Source organism: Macaca nemestrina, chromosome 7 (genome assembly GCF_043159975.1).
Source record: "Macaca nemestrina isolate mMacNem1 chromosome 7, mMacNem.hap1, whole genome shotgun sequence".
Lineage (NCBI taxonomy): Eukaryota > Metazoa > Chordata > Mammalia > Primates > Cercopithecidae > Macaca > Macaca nemestrina.
Genome location: NC_092131.1, coordinates 1,064,022 through 1,085,794, shown reverse-complemented (window position 1 = coordinate 1,085,794; position 21,773 = coordinate 1,064,022). Strand labels below are relative to the sequence as shown.

At 39.9% G+C, this 21,773-nt stretch overlaps 1 long non-coding RNA gene and 1 pseudogene across 1 annotated transcript; both read right to left on the bottom strand.

Annotated features, from left to right (window-relative positions):
* Positions 1-14,510: 14,510 nt before the first annotated feature.
* LOC112428041 (immunoglobulin heavy variable 3-30-like) lies at positions 14,511-15,618 on the bottom strand (annotated as a pseudogene).
* Positions 15,619-17,196: 1,578 nt separating this feature from the next.
* On the bottom strand, positions 17,197-21,702 carry LOC139364048 (uncharacterized). The gene is made up of 3 exons (XR_011625245.1): positions 20,343-21,702; positions 20,081-20,175; positions 17,197-19,989 (listed from the first exon to the last, which is right to left on the bottom strand). It is a non-coding gene; the product is annotated as an uncharacterized lncRNA (long non-coding RNA).
* Positions 21,703-21,773: the final 71 nt, after the last annotated feature.

Sequence of the window (21,773 nt, the reverse complement as noted above, 5' to 3'; positions counted from 1 at the left end):
TAAAAAAAAATGTTTCCATAGAATTGGTAGCGATTTTTCTTTGAATTTTTGATAGAATTCAGCTTTGAATTCACCTGACCCTATTTCGTTGCTGTTATTGTTGGCAATTCTTAAATTACTGATTCAATCTCACTGTTTGTTATTTGTCTATGGAAAGTTACTGTTTTTTCTTGATTTAATCTAGGAGTGTTGTAGGTTTCTAGAAATTTGTCCATTTCCTTTAAGCCTTCTAGATTATGCACATGAAGGTGTACATAGTAGTCTCAACTTATTTTTATATTAGTGATGTAGATTTTAATGTTCATTTCATTTCTAATTGAGCTTATTTGGATCTTTGCTCTTTTTTTCTTGGTTACTTTAGCTAATGGTCCATGAATTTGCTTATTTTTCAAATAACCAATTTTTTGTTTCTTTTTTTTTTTTTGTATTTTTTGTTTGAATTTCATTTAGGTCTGCTCTGGTCTTTGTTATTTCTTTTCTCCTTCTGGTTTTAGGTTTAGTTTGTTCTTGTTTGTCCTCTTTCTTTAGGCATGACATTAGGTTGTCAATTTGTGCTCTTTCAGACTTTTTGATGTAGGCAACTGGCACTATAAACTTTCCTCTTACCACTGATTTCACTGTATTTCTTGAGGTTTCCATAACTTGTCTCCTTATTATCATTTAATTAAAATAACTTTTAAATTTTCATCTTGATGTCGTTGTTAATCCAGATATTATTCAGGAACGGATGTCTTAATTTCTATGTATTCAGTTTGGAGGGTTCTTTAGAGAGTTGACTTTTAGTGTTACTCTGCTGTGGTCTGAGAAGATTCTTGATATAATTTAATTGTTTTAAAAATATATTGAGATTAATTTTGTGGTCTATTGTATGTTCTATCTTGAAAATGTTGCATGTGCTGATTAGAAGGATGTTTATTCTGTAGATTCTGGACAGAATGTTTTGTAAATATCTGCTACATCTGTTTGTTACAGTGAGTCATTTAAGTCCATTGTTTCTCTGTTGACTTTCTGTCTCAAAGATATGTCTAGTGCTGGGAGTAGTGTATTAAAGTCTCCCACTATTATTGTTTTGCTATCTATCTCATTTATTAGATCAAGTAGTACTTGTTTCATGAATCTAGTTCCTCCAGTGTTTGGTGCATATAAATTTAGAATTGTGATGTTTTCTTGTTGAATTGATCCCTTCATCATTAGATAGTGATCATCTATGCCATTTGCAATTTTTAATATTTATTATTAATTATACTTTAAGTTTTGGGATACATGTGCAGAACGTGTAAGTTTGTTACATAGGTATACACATGCCATGGTAGTTTGCTGCACCCATCAATCTGTAACCTATATTAGGTATTTCTCTGAATGCCATCACTTCCCTACCCTCCACCCCCTGACAGGCCCGGTTGTGTGATGTTCTCCTGCCTGTGTCCATGTGTTCACATTGTTCAGCTCCCACTTATGAGTGAGAACATGCAGTGCTTGGTTTTCTGTTCGTGTGTTAGGTTGCTGAGAATGATGGTTTCCAGCTTCCTCCATGTCCCTGCAAAGGACACGAACTCATCTTTTTTTATGGCTGCATAGTATACCATGGTGTATATGTGCCACATTTTCTTTATCCAGTCTATCATTGATGGGCATTTAGATTGGTTCCAAGTCTTTACTATTGTGATTAGCACTGCCAAAAACATACATCTGCGTATGTCTTTATAGTAGAATGATTTATAATCCTTTGGGTGTATACCCAGTAATGGGATTGTTGGGTCAAATGGATATTTCTGGTTGTAGAGCCTTGAGGAATCGCCACGCTGTTTTCCACAATGGTTGAACTAATTTAAACTCCCACCAACAGTGTAAAAGCATTCCTATTTCTCCACATCCTCTCCACCATCTGTAATTTCCTGACTTTTTAATGATTCCCGTTCTAACTGGCGTGAGATGGTATCTCGTTGTGATTTCGATTTGCATTTCTCTAATGACCAGTGGTGATGAGCCTTTTTTCATACATTTGTTGGCTGCATAAATGTCTTCTTTTGAGGAGTGTCCGTTCTTATCCTTCACCCACTTTCTGATGGGGTTGTTAGTTTCTTTCTTGTAAGTTTCTTTAAGTTCCTTGTAGATTCTGAATATTAACCCTTTGTCAGATGAAGAGATTCCAAAATTTTCTCCCATTTTGTAGGTTGCCTGTTCACTCTGATAATAGTTTCTTTTGCTGTGCACAAGCTCTTTAGTTTAATTAGATCCCATTTGTCAATTTTGGCTTTTGATGCCATAGCTTTTGGTGTTTTAGTCATGAAGTCTTTGCCCGTGCCTGTGTATTGAATGATATTGCCTAGGTTTTCTTCTAGGGTTTTTATGGTTTTAGACCTTATGTTTAAGTCTATAATCCATCTTGAGTTAATTTTTGTATGAGGTGTAAGGAATGGGTTCAGTTTCAGTTGTCTGCATATGACTAGCCATTTTTCCCAACACCATTTATTGAATAGGGAATCCTTTCTCTATTGTTTGCTTTTGTTAGGTTTGTCAAATATCAGATGGTTGTAGATGTGTGGTGTTATTTCTGAGGCCTCTGTTCTGTTCCATTAGTCTATATATCTGCTTTGGTACCAGTACCATGCTGTTTCAATTACTGCAGCCTTGTAGTATAGTTTGAAGTTGGATAGGGTGATGTCTCCAGATTTGTTCTTTTTGCTTAGGATTGTATTGGCTATCAGGGGTCTTTTTGGTTTCATATGAAATTTAAAGTAGTTTTTTCTAATTCTGTGAGGCTAGTCAATGATAGCTTGATGGGAATAGCATAGAGTCTATACGTTACTTTGGGCAGTATGGCCATTCTCTCTCTCTCTCTTTCTCTTTCTTTCTTTCTTTTCTTTCTTTCTTTCTTTGTTTTCTTTCTTTTCTTTCTTTCCTTCTTTTCTTTCTTTCTTTCCTTCCTTCTTTTCTTTTCTTTTCTTTTCTTCTTTCTTGCTTTCTTTCGAGACTGAGTCACACTCTGTAGCCCAGGCTGGAGTGCAGTGATGCAATCTCCGCTCACTACAAGCTCCGCTGCCTCCCGGGTTCACACCATTCTCCTGCCTCAGCCTCCAGAGAAGCTGGGACTCCAGGTGCCCACCACCACGCCCAGCTATTTTTTATTTTGTTGTTGTATTTTTAGTAGAGACGGGGTTTCACCGTGTTCACCAGGGTGGTCTCGATCTCCCGACCTTGTGATCTACCCGCTTCGGCCTCACAAAGTGCTGGGATTACAGGCGTCAGCCACCACGCCTGGCCAGTATGGCCATTTTCATGATAATTTATTCTTCCTATTCATGAGCATGGAATGTTTTTCCATTTTTTGTTTTCTTCAAAAAAGGCAAACAAAACAAAATGTAATTCTACTTGTGCTCACCTGTTCATTTACGAAAACCATATTCGGAGTCCATCCTTCATATTTATTATTTAGTTTTGAGTTTCATGAATTTATTATACAGGAATTATATAGTATGTGTTTTATTTGTGTTGCCTCTCACTCATCATAACTACTGGTGATTAACCATGTTGAGCATCAACAATGTATTTATTCTAATTATGGATATTATTACAGTAAATTAGCATATCATTACTGTTCATCTATAAATCTTGATATTTCTATTGTTTCTCATTTCTAATTATTACAAATAAAGGTACTACTCACCTTGAAGATGTAGGTATTCTATGAAAATATGTTATTATTCTTACAATAACTGCTAGCCTTACTAGGTGACAAATTAGCATAGAAGGGACTGGCCTAATCTCCCAGGCTACACATTTCTCCTGTGCTGGATGCTCAAACATCAGATTCCAAGTTCTTCAGTTCTGGGATTCGGACTGACGCTCCTTAATCCTCAGCTTACAGACAGCCTATTGTGGAACCTTGCAATTATGTAAGTTTGTAGTTAATAAACCCATAGGTTTATTAAGTATATATAATAAGATACATATATTAGTTCTGTAGATATATATAGTAAATATATCTGAGATATATATTTATTAGTTCTGTCCCCCTAAGAGAACCCTCTTTTATTATGTATACCTAATAAACCCATACATAAATATGGGTTTATAAATAAACCCATAAATTTGTATGGGTTTATTAAGTATATATAAGAGATATATATATATAAGTTCTGTGTGTGTGTATATATATATATAAAGTAAATATATATATGAGATATATATGTATTAATTCTGTTCCCCTAAGAGAACCCTGATTAATACAGTCACATTCAGACTCAGGTCCCAATGCCTTCCTAGGAATACAGACCCAGGAGGGATCAGAGACTCCCCCTTTAGTCTAATGCATTCCACTAATTTAGCAAATGGCAGATAAATATAACAATGGAATGCACCCGATGAAGCTGAAAGATATTCTCTGGAGGGCAGAACAAGGTGAAGAGACAAAGTCAAGCAGAAAAAAAAAACAAGGTATCACAGGATCACTGGCGGATGTGGTGGACATGGAAGAACACAGTTAGATTAAATTTTGAAACCTTTATATCAGTCTTTAGTAATTTATATGATAAAATTGTTGGCCTCATCAATGGAGTCTTATTATCCCCATCAGGGATGACTATCCACATGGGCACGTGGTGCAGTTCTAGTCATGGAGGCAGGGGAGATGATCTGTTGGGGCTTTCATGGTCCTTCAGAGGAGAGGTTCAGTATTGTCTATTCCCCACTTCCAGACAATATGTGACCCTTGGGAATGTTGTCCCTATGTCTCTGCATGACTGGAGTCACTGCAGGAGTGAAGCTGACTTTCTGGATGCATCAGTGTGGAAAATTGAGACAAGAAATTACCTTGATACATGAGCTGTCAAATCAACCAAGCCTGGAGCCTCTCATATCCAGGCTTCTTGTTTCATTAGATTGTGATTTTTCTAATTATTTAGTCAGCCTACATTGTCTTTGTTCATGCTCTGCTAAAATAGGCACATATAATAATCTAGAGGCATTAAGATAAATAAATAACTAATTTGAAAATTATAACAAGTCCCAAATGTAGTCAAAGTTACTGTGTAGTTCGTAATGTGATAGACAGAAGACATGGCTGGATACTTTGGGCTCACATCTCTATTATGTAAATATTTTAAACAATTAAATATCCCTTAGGTAAGATTTCTGTTAAGATCCTTGATTTAAGATTATATATTGATGGATAACACTTCAAAAATAAAACTGAAGGTTATTATCCAGTAATTCATATTGGTAGTACAAACTTATTTTAGGATGTATTTCTCTACACGATGTAAAATCAGCCCAGAAGGCAGAAGTTATTGTATTTAGTAGGGCGAATTAAATACATGTTTTAGAGCACTGCATGACTTTGGAATATTTTGCAAGCAAAGGGGATTCTTACATCTTCTAGAAACCCCTCAAAATATACAGCAGAGGAAGAAACATTCGGATGAATTATTACATTATAGAGTCCAGTTTAATATAACTTTGAAAGTAAATGCAAAGAAACATACAATAACCTAGCATGGAAACTGAAATAATGTTGTAGTCGGTGGATCAGTACATCAAACCAGAATCTTACCGACCTCATAATGTTATCTAAGCATGGGAGTCATTGCCATTGTTCATCTAATACAGAATCAGTCCTGCTTACAATTTTCTGGAAAGGTTGAAAAAAATAACATTTTTAAATAGAAATTATAAAAACTAATAAAATGTTGAACTTCCTTGGCCAAGTGTTCTCCTGCTAGCACGTGTGGCATCATGGTTCACTCCTCAGGGCACATCAGTTATTACCCTATGAGTTGGTAGCTAGGAGACCCATACATGCAGAGATTTGACCCTCATCACTCACCTTTTTCCTGCTGCATGCATGTGTTACAAATTATTAAAAGTCATTCCTGTACCATACACACTGCAATCACCAACAGTTTAAGGCTGCCTTTTTACTATAACTTTTTAACTGTTTCTTGTGACCTTCAACCAGGAAATCATGTCTGTTGGAAGAAACATTCGGGAAAAATACCACATTGGAAGGAGTCTGTTAAGGTATTTTTAACCAAAACACTGCAGAAAACATCCAGGGAATCAATTATTGGGTTCATATTTTACATCAAAAAATCAATTCAGGCTGAATGAGGCGGCTCACACTTGTAGTCCCAACACTTTGAGGGGCCAAGCCTGCAGAATTGCATGAGACAAGGTGTTCAAAAGCAGCTTGGGCAACACATGCAGACCTAGTTTCTGTGAGAAAATGAATAAAAATAATCAGATGGGTGTAGATGAAGGCCCTCTAAACATAGCAACTTGCTACTCAGCAGGCTAAGGTGGGAGGATTCTATGAGCCACAAATTTAAAATCACAGTGAACTATGATCACACCACTGCAGTCCAAACTGTGAAACAGTGAGATCCTGTCTCAAAAACAAACAAACAAACAAAAAGAATTAAAAATTTTACACAATTGTAAAGCTACTCAACTAGAGGAAGTTAAACTGTGCGTCCTCACATATCCTCTGGCACTTCTGATACTTTCAAGAAGACAGTTGACCTAAGACCTTCAGAATAAACTGATGATCATGAATCGTGAGAAGCTTTCACACAAGACATTGTACCAGAATCCTTCTCCACATCCTCCTCCTACTCATTATTCTTCGTTTATAAACAACCTTCGCGGCCTGGCGTGGTGGCTCACGCCTGTAATCCCAGCACTTTGGGAGGCTGAGACGGGTGGATCACGAGGTCAGGAGATCGAGACCATCCTGGCTAATACGGTGAAACCCTGTCTCTACTAAAAATACAAAAAATTAGCCAGGCATGGTGGTGGGCACCTGTAGTCCCAGCTACTCGGGAGGCTGAGGCAGGAGAATGGTGTGAACCCGGGAGGTGGAGCTGGCAGTGAGCCGCAATCGCACCACTGCACTCCAACCTGGGCGACAGAGCGAGACTCCATCTCAAAAAAAAAAAAAAAAAAAAAAAAATCTTCGCATTTTCTGCAGACCTGTTTGTTCACCCATATTGGGCTCTTGTCTCTTTTCTTACTCATCATTTTTATACTTGCTAGAGTACGTCATCAGACTCTTATTTTTGTGCCTGACTGCTGATAAATTCAGATCTCTTTCCTCCATCATTTGCTTTTTTTTAAGCACACAAGGTAAATCTAGTTAGAAATCACAGGAGCTCCCTCATTTGATGCCATTTGGACCTTGAAACCCCAAAAAACCCTTCCTGCAAGTAGGATGCTCTCCCCAGTCCCCCAACAAACCATGATAAAAACCCTGAGCCAGTCTCCTTCCCTGCTCTACCAAGCCATTTGGGAGCTTCATGAGAGGCCTGCTCTGCTCTCAGAAGACACCTCAAGGATGTAGGTAATTAACCTTTCCATACTCACTTGGTGTGAGTGTGTTCCATAATCAGACTCAACATCCACGTAAAATTTTAGTCGAGATCTCTTGGCATTTGCATGGTGTCATCTACAACGGATGCTGGGAGCTTGGTGTCATGGCTCCTTCCAAAGGACATGCTTGCTCCCTGAGTTAACTCCAGGACACAGTTGGACATGCCTCCTGGGGTTTGAGAAGCTCCCTTCATGTACTGAAATCCTGTCATTACATTTTTGTATTCTAGTGTTTCCCTAAAAGTATAGCGAGGTCCAGGGTTCATTCATGTGTATATTCAGGAGTCTCTGAATTTTTACATGTTTTATTCATCTCTAGCACCTTTTCTACCAAATTATACATTTTAAAATTTGCAATATTTTAATGAGGTGAAATTAGCAAATAATCTTTACATAAATTGTACAATTTTACAAATATTGACATAATACTCACTTTTATTAACACAGAAAAAATCAATTACCCTAGAAATTTCCTTTTGTTCTCCTGCAGTTTCTCCTTTCTATACCTTCTCTTCTTGTACCACATCCACAGTCAACTATGGATCTTTTTATGTAACTTTAAATTCATTTTTACTCTATAGAAATTATAGAACTGGAATTATATGTATGAACTTGTATTTGTTTGCCTTATTTTACTTATTCAGGTACTTGTTATTTTAAGCATGGTGTTGAGTGCATCCAGCAGTACTTGATTGTAACAGTGGGTATTATTCCAGTAAATGAATTTTGCATAATTTGTTTACCAGTTAAGCTGCTGACTAACACTTGGATCACTTTTGGTCTCTGGTTATAATAAAGCAAGCTGCTACTTAGCTTAGAGAAGTGCCCAGCTGAGAAACGCATGGTTCTTATTTTTACCACAACATTAATGGGAGTCAAAGTGGAAAAGTTGCACATTAATCAATTTGCTTCAGTACATCAGATAATTAAAGTTGGGGAGCTCTGTGTGTGTGTGTCAGTCCTTGTGTTTTTGTGTGAAAGAGAGAGAATGGAGGAGAGATCAAGAAAAAAGGAAACCTTACCTGTTTGGACCATAATGTATGAGGTACTCTAGTAAATACAGGGCCTTAGTGCTTGATGGACAAGGTCCACATAAGATGGAGAGGACAACTTGATGCACCCCCATATGGGTATATATTAGTGTTTACATAAATGCCATTTTCTAATCACATAAACAGTCAGACACATTAGAAAAGATGTAGTGGAGGGTCTGGTGGTGAAATATGATGGTGAAAACAACCCACATCTACAGCCCCTTTTCTGCCCTGCTTCACCCGCCCTGATGTTGAGCCTTGATCCTGCTCATCCTAAGTCCCAACAATCATCCTAAGACCCCGAGTTTCCCCGAGTCCCCCCTGCTGGTCTTATGCACCTCTGCAGGAAGGTTTGTGTCTATGCTCACAATGAAGTCCCCTCATTGTTTCTTTTGCTTAAAAATGCATAGTTATGTATTCACTAAACACAGAGTTCAGCTGTAAGAAAATTTTTTTCTTGGATATGGATATGGACTCTTGAGAAGTGGGTTGTAATTTGTGCTCCCTTCACAACCCATGCACCTGATCCACTCCTGCCCATCTTCTAGGGGCAGATATAATTCTAGCAGGAAGCACTGGTTATGATGGGGAATCCAGAGACAGTGCAGGTGAGGGGGAGGGTCTGCGAGGACGTCTCAAGCCAAAAGTGCTCTGAGAAACATAGATGGTGATGTCAACAGGTTCTGGACAACACGGTGAAATTCCCAAATACACATGTTTTTGTGAGAATAAAGAGCTCACTTTTGTCCAATTTGTGAGTCTCCTAGAACAATTCAGTAGATTTTGAGGTTAAATTCAAAAAAAAATTATCACATATTTCTTTTCTCAAACTTGCAACCAAATAAAAAAGACAAACTTCTGTTAGATAAATGAACATTGAATTATTATCACTATGTGAGATAATGATTTTTAGAATAGGCTTGACCTGTGATAACCTAGAGTGTCCTAATTCTTAGCCCACATTTAGACGTGAGCAGCAATCACAGGGAGTGAAACACCTGACTCAGTGAAGCTGCACCTGGGGGTCTCTGCAGGCCCCGATTTTTACAGGAACAGCTCCTCCCTCAGACTCAGAGTAAGGACAATTTCTGGTCTTTATCTGGGGAGGTGAGGGTGAGTGTGTGGAAAATATCAAAGTTACTCTAATCAAGATCTCTGCACATGGAGAGAAAGCAAAGCATATGAGAAACAACTGGTTTCAGTTTAGATTGAACAATTTCTCATAAGAAGGGCAATGCCATGTCTGGATCCTGCACAGAATTAAGAAATAATGAATTTGGGGTAAGGTTGAAAATTACAATTGTTTGCGGACTGTGTTATTAATTATCTATGTTATCTGAGAAAACGAAGTAAAGTCATGTTTTTTGTATAAAAATCCGCAGTGTGCTGGCCCTGAGAATGCATCTCCAATCCCTCCAATATCAGGGAGCCCAATAGCCCAGGCCGCCAGCTACTGGACTGCACTCTAACACCCGTCACCTGGTGTGTGCCAAAGTCACCCATCCTGGGAGCTCCTCCAAGGCAGTGATGGCGCTTGGTGGAGGCACTAAGGCATGGCTGCTGCTGGGACACGTGGGAGATCCCTGATGGACAACTGTGCTCAGGGAGGCACCAATGGCCTTGCTGGATTTATCTTGGACCGCAGGGTCATTAGGGAAGCTCCATCAAACTCCTACCATTCTCCAGCACTAGTTGCGAGTCTGGCATTGTGGGGTGACAGTATCCACAGCCTCACCCGGCCGCCTTCTGCCTCCAATATTTACCTCTGTTTTTGGGACATATAAGAATATTTCCTCTTTTAAATTAGTTTTCTAATCCAGGGACTCACGGTGGGCACAAAGAATAAACGTACAGGGGCTCAGAGGGGAAATGTTAGAAGCAGAGGAAACTACAGACCCCGAAGGAAAGCAGCCCTTTCCCTGCCTCCATCTGCACCTGCCCTGGGGCTGCACCTGGTTTGTGAGTGCTGATTGTCCCCTTCAGTCCAGACTCCTTTCTTCTTTTTGCAGGAAATTTTGTGTCTGGACTCACACTGATGTGTGCTCACCTGGGACCTTCTGTACAGCCATAGAGGGCCATGTCCTCAGCTCTCCAACTGTTCATTTGCAGATACAGCGAGTTCCTAGCATTGTCTTTGGAGATCGAGAATCTGCCCTTCACTGAGTCTACATGGTATATCTGACTTCCATCATATTTATATCTATTACTCCCCCCAGCCCCTTTCCTGGAGTCTTGTGAACCCAGCTCATTCAGTAGCTACTGCAGGCGAATCTGGAGGCTACACAGGAGAGTCTCAGGAACTTCCCAGGTCGTCTCAGGTCCTCTATGGACTGAATCAGCTGCACCTCACACTGAAAACCTGAAAATACGCACACATCCTGGTCAGAAACTGCCAAACATATCCACTGTTTCTCTCACTCATATCCACTCACTCTCACTCACTCTACTTCTCTATGAGTCACCTTTTAAAACAGCAACAAGAAAAATTCAGCTTAGCTCAATCCCCATAGAGTCCTCTGTGTTCAGTCCTGATTACCAAATGGAAACCCCTGGGAATCCCAGGGCTGCGGCTCTTCTCCCAGAGCTGCAGGTCAGGAATTGTTTTCACCAGGAGAGGGAGAGTCCTGTTTTCATGCGTCCTCCTCTATAGTAAGCTCCGGTGTGGGACGCCTGACAAGAAGGCAGTGCCCAGAGCAGATGGCAGACTGCCATTGTTTAGTGGCAATGGTAGCATTTGGAAAAATATTACTTATAAATTGACTGTGCCATAAAACTCATTTAGCAACTATGATTTTAGTTTTTACACATGTGTACAACTACAAATATAACTGCATTAAGGAAACTGTAAGAGATATAGAGAAATAGAAAACAATAAAAAAAAGAGAGAAGACCTTAATACCTCATGACCATAATGTATAGCAAATCCAGAAAGAAAATTCTTAACATGCCTCTGAACTTGAACAACACTATTGAACAATTTTACCTGAAAGACATGTATAGAATCTTCCAACCAAGAGCCACATAATTCACATCCTTCTCAGGCACACGTTGAACATTCTCTGTGATATGTTGCATGTTACATCATAAAGTGAGACTTAACATTTAAAGAAGTAATGCCAGCCCTTCTCTAACTCCTTCAAAAATTGTGAGGAGTCAACCTTCCAAACTCTTTTTTTAATATAGCTAAAGAAACTTTATTTATCTGTTTCTCGGAGATAACACTGCAAACAGTCACAGATAAGCATACAATACAATTATGTGTTGGCTATTTACAATTTACAGTAGTGATTTTTCCTCTGAAAAATATAAGTACAAAAGCTAAGTAAACAATGAGGTACTGCCATTTGGGATTTGTTACATGTCATAGCTTAAAGAACTGGCCTTTCGCAAATATTCAACAAATTAACCTGAAGAAAATAGTCAATTAAGTGATTTATTTTTTCTAATTTATTAGAAAAAAAAATCCACCAAGTTTCACCTCAAAATATATTGCACAAATATAAAAATAAACCTAAAATTAAATAGGAAAGGTAAGTGGTTCTTCAAAAAGAATCAAAAAAAAGGAATAAAATGTAAGCCCATAAGCAAGGTTAAGTCATTCTAAATATCTTTTAAACAACATGAAATTCTTCCCAAGAGAAAACTGAAGAAAAAACTATCACCGTTTCTCCACTGATGAAATGTATTTTAAAGGCAGTCTGCAGTATACCTTCTAAACTCTTTCTATGAGGCTACCATTATAGTTTTACCAGTAATAGACAAAGGCATCACGATAAAAGAAAACTACAGACCAATATCATTAGTAGACATAACTTAGTCCCCAATGATAGTAAACTAAATTCTAAAGTCTTTTAAAAGACCATACACCGTGAGCTACTCAAATTTATTCTTGAGATGCACAGTTGATTCAACATCCTCAAATCAATCAATTTGGTACACCACATTAAAAAACTAAAGAAAAAATATCTCAGTAACATTTCATCAGACACAGAAAAAAATTGAAAAAATCGGGGTTTCATTATAAAAATTCTGAACAAAGTAGGAAGATAAGAAAACAACTTGTACATAATAAAAGCCATTAAGAAAAGTCACAGCTGTTATTATGCTTAATAGTAAAAGGTTAAAATATTTTGGTCTAATGTCTGTAACAAGGCGAGAATAAAGCTTGAGCATTTCACTTCCAGGCCTCAACATTTATTTACAAACATCGAAAGATATTGGCATAAATGCATATAGAGAGATTCGATATAAACCCACATATTGATGACAAACTGATTTTCAGCATGCGAACTATCAATATAAAATGACTAAATTATAGTGTCTTTGAAAGAGGGTGTTATGAAAACTGGTTTTCACATGAAAAGAATTAAGAATTTTAGGTTAGAATAAACACAAAAATTCACTCTAAATGTTTTAAATATTTAAATGTAATACCTGTAATTGTAAAACTCCCAACCTTTAAAAATTAGCAATCTTTTTCAGGATTTTACATTCAAAGCCCCTACAAAAAAAGCAGAATTGAACAACTGGAAGAATAGATTTCAAAAAAGATTCTGCAAAGCAACAAAATAATTACAACTTACAGAATTGGATAATATGCTATATATCTGAAAAAGTTTAAATGTTCAAATATAAAAGAAACTTTTACAACTCAATAGCAAAAATAAAAATCGCCTCATTTAAAAATAATCTGTTTTACACCTTTAACAATGTAAGAACCTAGAACTCATATTAAGTGTTTTCCTCTATGGGTGATGGTCCGTCTTATGGTATACTTGGCTGGACAATGCTTTGTCGTTATTTGATCAAACACTAATCCGGGCGGTGTTGTGAATTTTGTAATAGAGGTTATTAAAACCGTAATCAGTTGACTCTGTGTTAGGTAGATTATCATTGCTAACCTGCTCGGCCCTGATTCCATCAGAGCAGAGCTGGAGAAGGTCAAACCCCATGGTGATTAAGCAGCTTCAGCTGTTTCTTTGACTGCCCGCCTGCACTTACTGATGGCCGGCCCTGAGGATATTGGATGTTTTTAGCCATTCCCCAAAATTACTTCCCCTACATCTCACAGGAAAGTGGCGTGTCCATCTGCAGCTTGTCACACCTAAATATCAGACAGAAAGAGATTCTCCAAAATCAAATAATATTTATTTGAAAATGAGCATTGCAATGGGAATATGCATGGGCATATTTAAGCAGGCAAATGAAGACAAGTGTTTTAAAAGAAGATCGAGGAGGCTTACACGAGCTGTTTCGAGACAATTCTCCTGGGATAGAAGAATAAAAAGGGTGGAATCAGTTTAAAGATGGACAGGGACTGGCAGGGCAGATATCCCCACAATATCCATTCTTGTTATCAGGGATATGTTCATGAGAACCCTCTATTCATGACCTTCTCCAGCTTCACCTGTAAAGATTATAACACAACTGGCTCCACTTTGATTCTGACAACTTTCACACCCTCTTCCTCACACCACTAGTGAAGAACGTTACTGTGTGAAGGTTTTTCAGAACAGGATTAGAAACACATCCACATCCCACATTAACCAAACAAGCTTGTCCCCTTCAGTCCCCACTGGCAACTTGCATTTCCAGATGAGTCTCCATGCAACACAGTGGAGGGTCCTGAGTGACGAGGAGTGAAGAGAGTCCCACCAGCCTCTCCCGCGTGACTGCAGCAGCCACAGCCTGAGACCCACCTGAGCGCCACGAAAGGGCTTGAGGCCTGGAATTTTGACCACAGGGAAAATATCTTCCTTTTCCAGAAAGCAGGAAAAGCAAATGGAAAAATGAGAACAACGACTACAAAAGAAAGTAAATGGATTAGGGACAAAAGAAGCACCAGATCAGTGCAGATGCTGATTTGCATCCTTCAGTGTCAGGAGAAGGGCCAGACGTGAAACCTGTGAGGTTCTGCATGACACTGACCCTGGCCCAACCTCTCTATTGTCTGTGACCAGGATCCGTAAAGACTGTTCTAGTAAGGGAACCTCACTGAGGTCCCTGTCCTGGGTCTCACTGGAGAAGACTCACTAGGAAGCCCTGAGCTTACTCACTACTCTGATCCTGGTGACCGTGGTTGAAGAATTTTCATCCCTGTAAGCATCAATCTGCATTTTGTGCCGGTGAGAATAGGTCCCCATATTAAAATAATTTCTTTCAAATACATAGAGAAGACGTTGTTAGGCACAGATTTCTAAACTTAAGAGGTTCCCTGGGGAACTGTCAGAAGATGACGTCCCACATCCTGACAGGAAATCAGCCTCCGTGTGCACTGGCCTCTGGGTTGACTCTGATCAGTGGGTCCTGAGCAGCCGCTGCAGCTGATTTCCCCCCACGTTCTTGCAGGGAGGTTTGTGTCTGGGCTCACACTGACTTCCCCTCACTGTGTCTGTCGCACAGTAATACACGGCCGTGTCCTCCAATTTCAGGTTGTTCATTTGAAGATATAGCATGTTCTTGGAATTGTCTCTGGAGATGGTGAATCGGTCCTTCACAGAGTCTGCGTAGTATTTCTTACTTCCATCATAATATATCACTGCCACCCACTCCAGCCCCTTCCCTGGAGCCTGGCGGACCCAGCTCATGCCGTAGCTACTGAAGGTGAATCCAGAGGCTGCACAGGAGAGTCTCAGGGACCCCCCAGGCTGAACCAAGCCTCCTCCAGACTCCACCAGCTGCACCTCACACTGGACACCTGCAAACAGAGAGACACCAAGGTCAGAAACTGCCACACATATCCACTGTTTCTCTTACTCATGTCCACTCCCACTCAATCTCTCTATTTCTCCATGAATCACCTCTTAAAATAGCAACAAGGAAAACCCAGCTCAGCCCAAACTTCATGGTGAATTTTCTGTGTTCAGTGCTGATCACCGAATGGAACACTGTGGACTTCCAGTGCTGGGCTCCTCTCCCAGAGCTGCAGGGTCAGGGCTGGGCTGGTTTTCATCAGCAGAGGGAGGGCCCTATTTGCATGTCCCCCACTATATAGCAGGCTCTGGGGTGGGACATCGGAGGAGAGAGCAGGGCTCAGTGCAGATGAAGTGTCCTGGGGGAGACTGGAATAATTATATCATTCAGGAACATATAATTTTATATTATGTGATTGTGGATTGATTAACATTTAGCTCTCATAATCTTATTTTATTCTTACATATTTACACTATATATTTAATGCATGTTTCAATGTTATATTTTATAGAAGATAATTTACATAGAGAACACAGCAGTTGTGCAGTATGTTTAAGATTACACATCTAAAAAAATTAGTCCTATTATCTGGGACTGTGCTCTATTCACCAGAGGAGGCTGCTCTCCTGAGACAACTCCAGGGCAGTGTGGCCCACACCTAGTGAGGTCTGCATGATTCCCCATCTGTTATGTCAACTTTCTGTAATTTACCTAAATATGTAGAGTGAATCACATTTCATGTGTATGTTTTCAGAAGTCAGTCATATTCTTTGTGTTAATGTTGATCTATGTTGATCTGTTTATTGCTCCATTTTAGTCAAATATTATTTCATCAGTTTGTTATTGCTTTATTCAAGTGCAATTAATAAATAATTAATTCAAATGTATAGTGAATGATTTGAAAAATGTTGACCTATGTTTGCAACCATTTACTCAGCACTTCAACCAGGTTTTGAATAATTAAATTAATCCTGAAATCTTTCTCTTATTTCTCTGAAATTCAACTCACATCCCCATTACTCCTAACAGCATATTCTCAGAAAAACTGAAATCTTCTCCATGTTAATTTACAATAGTGGCAACTTCTAAAATTTCTACAAATGTGTCATGTAAAATTTACTCTTAATTCCTTAGTTTCTTTCACTAAGCACAATTACTTGAGAATTTAGCCACGTTTTTATATGAGTGAGGCATGCCTTGATTTCAAGCTGCATTAGATTCTAGTACATAAATATATGCCAAACTATTTAATTATTCACCTGTAACCAAATGTGATTTGTTCTCTCAGTTAATGGATTTGATAGAGAAAAGCAGCTACTAACCACGGGAATGTAAAAATGAGTAAACTATGCTCTTATTCTGACCTCATTAACAACAAACCTGGACAACTACAAATAAAAAAAAAAATCTTCAACATATCTGAGTTGAAATCAGAGAGAAAGCAAACAATAAACACAACCTGAAATCTGAGGTGAGAGGAGGCTTCAGAGAGAACCAGGACCCATATATTAGTGTACCTGGGGCAGATATCACTGGATGGTATCTAAGATCGGAACAGACTGGCTTGGAAATATTCAGTGAGTTGCTTGAGGATGCATATGCTGTTAGTGTTAGACTTTGAAGCTGCTAGTGCTTGAAGACTTTTTCTACAGAATTATTATTAATATTCCTGCTGCACTTCATGCAAATAAACAGGCCAAGTTTAAGACTAAAGTTTATTTTGCAAACAACTCAGTCTTATCATTATTTGCTTCTAACAAAAACCAAAACTGGAAGGAGAAACGTTGTATTTCAAAACATATCACACACTTGTCTTTAAACTCGAATCTCCTCAGTTGTTTAAGCATTTGCCTGCATTTTAGAGTAACTCTCTTATTCCTGAGGGGCAGTCAATGATCTCTGGCTATAGCCCAGAAGAAACAAAAAGCGGTGGGGAATATAAAAAATCTGGATCAATATTTTAATTCTAAGCAATTATCCTTCAAATCATGCCAGGTGATGGGAATAAATAGGCTGCCCCTAACCTGGCGGTTTCTTTGGGAAAATAAATCCCAGGGAGCTATCAAAAAAGCCAAGCCCCATGCACCCACATTTCGCAGGCATAACTACAGTCACCAGTTATCTGGGCGTGTCAGCAGCTTTGGAATTGTTTTTCAAACTCTTTACCAACTTGTTTGGTTCTGATACATGTCTTCTAATAACCCGATTTGTCTCTTCTCATTTTCAAACCATCAAATTCCAAATGGTCATGCAACTGAAGCCTAGGATAATGGCTCCCTTTTCCTGGGGTCACTTAGATAGGCCTCCAAGAGAGATCTTCCCCAAACAGCATCCCCCATCAGCTGGAAGCAGTTAAGATTGGTCTTTGGCTGTATTCTCAGGACAGTTAGATGTACTTCTTCAAAGAGGAAAATGATAGAGGTAGGAGGCAGAGTATTCTCCTAGGCAGCCAGGAGAGGGTCCCCATAGAATCTCCAACACATCAAGGTCATTGTGCACAGGGGACTTGCCTAGACATGCCTGCAGTGAAAATTGTTAAAGTTGTCTTGTCTCTGATAAAATAGTTGTAATACCTAACCTTGTTTTAACATGAATAGACTCTCCCTCAGCTACCTAACCTTGTTTTAATATGAATAGACTCTCCCTTAGCTGAGAAAACCTGACAGACTCCATTTGGCTCCTTCATTTGCAAGACATCAAGGACTTCTTACCCACCTCCTTCCTCAAGGAGTTAACTTGTGTAAGCTGACTCTCAGCACATCAGAGTCCCATTCACTGATCAGGTACCGTGGCAAGCAATGTCCACAGTTCCCAGGAATTCGCTAGGGAGATAGCACCATAAAGCCCCTATGTTTGTGTCCCTCAGAGCCCCCACACCTGTCACCTTGTGATGAATTCAAAGCCCCTGCACCCGGAATTGTTTGTTTTCCTGTAACCATTTGTCTTTTTAACTTTTTATCTGTTTTACTTCTGTAAGATTGCTACAGCTAGAATCCCCCTCCCCTCTCTAATCCAAAGTATAAAAGAAAATCTAGCCCCTTCTTCGGGGCTGAGAGAATTTCAAGCTGATACATATCATGTTCAAGCAAATGCTAACAGGCAAACAAAAAGCTAACATGGAGCTAAAAAATATACAGTGATTCAATACAGCAAACACGCTAGCTCGGCCTAGTTTACAATATTATCTAATCAAGGAGGGCATTGTCATTGTTCATACAAGACAGTCAATCCCACTCAAACTTCTGGGAATGTTTAAAAAATGGCATCTCTACATAAAAATTATCAATTTTTATAAAATGTAAAACTCTCTTGGCCAAGGGTTCTCCCACTAGTACTGTGGAATCATGGTCCACTCCTCCAGGTGCATCAGTTATTACCCTATGACTTGGCAGCTAAAAGGCCCATCCGTTTATAGACTCTACCCCCAGAGATCATGTTTGTTCTATTGCATGCACATGTTACAAAATACTGAAAGTGATTCCTGTGTGATAGCCACTCTAATAATGAAGAGTTTAAGGCGGCCTTTTTACTACGTTTTGTCCAGAATCCCCTGTGATCTTCAGCAAGGGAATTAGAAGGAACATCAACAGAAAATACTGCTCTTGAATCATATCAGAAGGAATCTTATCAGATACTTTTAAATAACTCACTTCAGAAAACATTCAGGCAGTTAATTATTGGGTTCATATTTTACAACTGAAGACTCAATGCAGGCCAGATGCAGTGGATCATCCCTATAATCACACCACTTTCAGAAGCAAAGTGAGGGAACCCCCTTGAGACCTGGCAATCGCAGCCAGCCTGGACAGCATAAAGAGATGCTATTTTTATGAAAAAATGTTTAAAAAATAAGGAGGGTAGGGGTGGTGTGCCCATCTACTTGGAGATACTCAGGAAGCTAAGATGGAAAAGTTATGTGAGTCAGGAGCTCAAATTTACAGTGAGCTATGATCACACAACCATACTTTGTGCAACAGAATGAGAGCCTGTCCCTAAAAACAAACAAAAAAGAATCAATTAAGAATTTTACACAACTGTAAAGCTACTCAAATAGGAGATGTTAAACTGAGCACCCTCATAGATCCTCTGGCATTTCTGATGTTTTTAAGCAGATGGCTGACCTAAGACATGCAGAATAAGCTGATAGTCCTTGATTGTGAGAAACTTCTACCCAAGACATTAGACCAGGACCCTGTCTAATTCCCCATCCCCTCCTTCTTTTTCTCATCATTCTTTGCTTATATTTTTAAAGTCATCTCATTTCTGTAGACCTGGGTGTTGTCCACCCATACTGAACCCTTATCTTCTTTCTTATTCATTATTTTTATTCTTACTATGTAGAATAAGTTGTCATACTATTTTTTGGTGCACAACTGCTGATGACTTAAGGCTCACTACTCCAGGACCACAGTCATCCTGCTGTACAGAGCGCCCTCTGGTGTCCTGTTTTTCTTCGATGGTTCCTGAGGGCCCCTGGTGACCTGAGTGCCTCTGCAATGGTCTTGAGTGCCCCCTGGTTTCCTGAGGGACTCTGGGGTCCTGAGCAAGCCCGGCTGTCCTTTGCACCCCTACAGGGAGGTTTGTGTGTGAGCTCACACAGTTGTTCCCTCACTGTGTCTTGTCTTAAAAATGCACGGCTATGTGCTTGCTGTTCACGTAGCTCAGCTGTTGGAAGAACTAATTTATGGATATGGATCTGGGGTTGGTGACTGGACTCTTGAGGAGAGGGGGGTAATGCGTGCTCCCTTCACAACCTATGCACCTGATCCACTCCAGTACCTCCCACGGGGGGCTGATGGATCCAGCTCCAGCAGGAAGCACTATTTATGATGGAGAATCCAGAGACAGCGCAGGTGATGGAGAGGGTCTGTGAGAGCTTCACCAGGCCAAGCCTGCACTGAGAAACACAGTTGTTTGCATGTACAGGTTCTGGATAACACATTGAAATTCCCAAAATACACACATTTTTATGAGAATGAAGAGCTTACTTGTGTTCAATTTTTGTGTTTCCTAGAGTAATGCAGTGGATTGTGATGTTAGATTCACACAAATATATTGTCACATTTTCTCCATACTTGGAACCCTACAATAAAGAGAAACTGATGTCAGGAGAATGGGCACTGAACTATCTCTGTCCATGATAATTGTGATTTTAAGATTAGGATTCAGATGGGATCATATAAAGGGTGTCCTAATTCTGAACCCACAATTAGACCTGAGCAGCAATCACAGGCATTGGAGGTCACTTACATGGAGAAATAACTGACTCTCTGAAGCTGCACCTGGAGGTCTCTTCAGGCTCTGAGTTGTACAGGAACAGCTCCTCCCTCAGACTCAGAGTGAGGACAACCTCTGCTCTTTCTCTGCGGGAAGTGAGCGTTAGTGTGTGGAAGGAACCTAACTTACTTTCATCAAGATCTCTGTACTTGGGCAGAAAACAAAGAATATGAGAAAAAACTGATTTCAGACTTGTTAGCACAATTTCTCATGGGGAAGGCAATAATATGTCTGGATCTTACACAGAATCAGGAAACTATACATTTGGGGTAACATTGAAAATTATGATTTCTTTGCAGATTATGTTCTTAGTTATCTATGTCATCTGAGAAAATGATTTAAAATCATGGTTTTTTTATAAAAACCCATAAAAAGGGTGCTGGCCCTGAAAATGCACCTCCCGTCCCTCCAGCATCAGGGAGCCCAATAGACCAGGCAGCCAGCTGCTGCACTGCACTCTGACACCCATCACCTGGTGTGTGCCAAAGACACCCATCCGAGGAGCTCCTCCCAGACAATGGCTGTGCACAGTGGAGATACTGAGGCGTGGCTGCTGCTGGGACACATGGGAGAAAGATTCCTGATGGACAACTGTGCTCTGGGAGGCACCAATGGCCTCTCTGGACTTAACTTAGACCACAAGATAGTTAGGGAAGCTCCATCAAATTCCTACCCATCTCCAGCACTAGCTGAGAGACGGGCATTCTTGGGTGACGGAGTCTAGAGCCTCACCCAGCTCCTGCGCATTTTTATGCCTCCATTACTTACATGTGCCTTGGTGACAAATGAGAATGTTTCCTCTTCTTATAATAAACTTTTCTAATCCAGAGACCTCAGGGATAGCCACAGAATCATAAATGTAGAGAGGCTCACAGGGAAACTGTTGAATGCAGAGGAAGCCACAGACCCTGAAGGAAACCAGCCCGTGACAACCATCTGCACCTGCCCTAGTTTTCTGTGGGTTCTGAGTGCCCCCTTTAGCCCAGCCTCCTCCCATATCATTGCAGGAAATTCTGTGTCTGTGTTCACACTGACGTCTTCTTACCTCGTGCCTCACATACAGTAATACACGGCCACGCCCTCTGCTCTCAGACTGTTCATCTGCAAATACAGTGACTTTTGGCACTTTCTTTGGAGACAGTGAATCTGCTCTTCACAGATTGTGCATAGCATATCTGATTACCATCATACTATACATCTACTACTCACTCCAGCCCCTTCCCTGGAGCCTGGGAAATGGAGCTCATTCAGTAGCTACTGAAGGTTAATCCAGAGGTTGCACAGGAGAGTCTCAGGGACCCCCGAGGTTGTCTTGGGTCCTCTCCAGACTCCACCAGCTGTTCCTCACACTGGACACCTGCAAACACATAGACATCCTGGTCAGAAACTGCCGGACATATCCAC